This window comes from Papaver somniferum, chromosome 11 (genome assembly GCF_003573695.1).
Source record: "Papaver somniferum cultivar HN1 chromosome 11, ASM357369v1, whole genome shotgun sequence".
In the NCBI taxonomy this organism is placed as follows: domain Eukaryota; kingdom Viridiplantae; phylum Streptophyta; class Magnoliopsida; order Ranunculales; family Papaveraceae; genus Papaver; species Papaver somniferum.
Genome location: NC_039368.1, coordinates 48231135 through 48232636, shown reverse-complemented (window position 1 = coordinate 48232636; position 1502 = coordinate 48231135). Strand labels below are relative to the sequence as shown.

Here is a 1502-nt window from a genome sequence, read left to right as displayed (position 1 = left end):
TCTTCTTTCCCGCTTTAGGAAAACGATACCAAACGCGAACCCAAGCTTAAAATTTTGACTAGAACGAGACCGATAAAGTAACGAGCTTGTAGTAAAATCGTTCAAAAGGACTGCATTGAGTATCTTATTAGCTTAACTCATTCTCTAGAGGTTTGTTAAAATTGTACCTAGTTTCCTTTTGGAAGATTAGAAGCTGGTCTAGGAACAATCTATGTGGGGCCTTGTTTGCTAGAAATTAATAGGTTTGATTTGGTTGAGTCAGCCTTGTTTTGTGCTTGCATAGAATCCCCTTCCTTATTATTTTGCATGCCTGAACGTAAAGGTAGATTTGTTAAAGAGAAATCTAGTAGTTCTAAGCGTCTCGATTACCTCAATTTAGAAAGTACGATTTTCGAATCCAGTTTTGAACGTCCATCTGAGGAGACAATCCCTGATATTCCGATGGTGCCAGAAATGGCAACTTTGAAAGCTTTGTTGAACCCGACTAGGACTATTCTTCCCTCTTGTATCAGGCTAGCTGAAACTGAAGCAAATTATAAACTTAATCCTGGGACCTTACAGTTGCTCCCAATCTTTTTAGGGAAAGAAAATGAAAACCCCTATTTCCATGTTAGGGACTTTGAGGAAATTTGTAGTACCCTAAAAATTAGAAACCTTGATGACGATGCTTTGAGACTCAGGTTATTCCCCTTTTCCTTGAAAGATAAAGCCAAATCGTGGTTGTATAGTTTGGCTTCCGGGTCAATTGAAACTTATGAACAACTTACATCTGCCTTTTTGAACAAGTTTTTCCCTAGGCACAAAACATCGTCTATTAGGACGCAAATATGCACGTTTTCACAACAAGAGGGAGAATCTTTGCATAGGTATTTGGAAAGGTTCAATGATTTATTAGCACAATGTCCTCATCATGGTTTAGAAAAAGTTAGGTTAGTTCAGATCCTTCATGAGGGTTAAGATTATTCCATTACAACCACAGTAGAATCTATGTGTACAGGTGGGTTTGAAAACCAAACAGTTGATGCCGCGATGACATATTTGCATGAAATAGCCGAAAAGACCCAACAATGGGAAAATAGTAGTGCACCTCAGAAAACAATTCTTCTAGGTAGAGGAAACGTTAATAGGGTAGAAGGTTATGAATCAGATGCCAAAATTGCTGCTATAGCAAAAAGGTTAGAAGCCTTAGAATTGGGTCATACTAGTGGTAGAATATAGCCTTTTTGGGAAGGCCGAGCTATGGAAGAGAAAGCCAATTCTCTTTACAATAACACTAGATTTGATAACTCTCATAATATTGACCCATATTCGGAAACCTATAACCCTGGTTGGAGAAACCATCCAAACCTTTCATGGTCTAAGGGCCAGAGTCAAGGTCAGTTTAGTAATTCTAATGCTCCCCCAGGTTTTGGCTATATTAAGAATCCTCCAGGTCAAACACAGTTTCACAACCCTTCGGATAAGAAGATCATCAGTTTAGAGGACTCTCTCGCCTTGTTAAC

The 1502-nt window shown here is 38.7% G+C and overlaps 1 pseudogene; it reads right to left on the bottom strand.

Moving 5' to 3' along the window:
* Positions 1-817: 817 nt before the first annotated feature.
* Positions 818-917, bottom strand: LOC113325493 (annotated as a pseudogene).
* Between the last annotated feature and the right edge of the window lie 585 nt (positions 918-1502).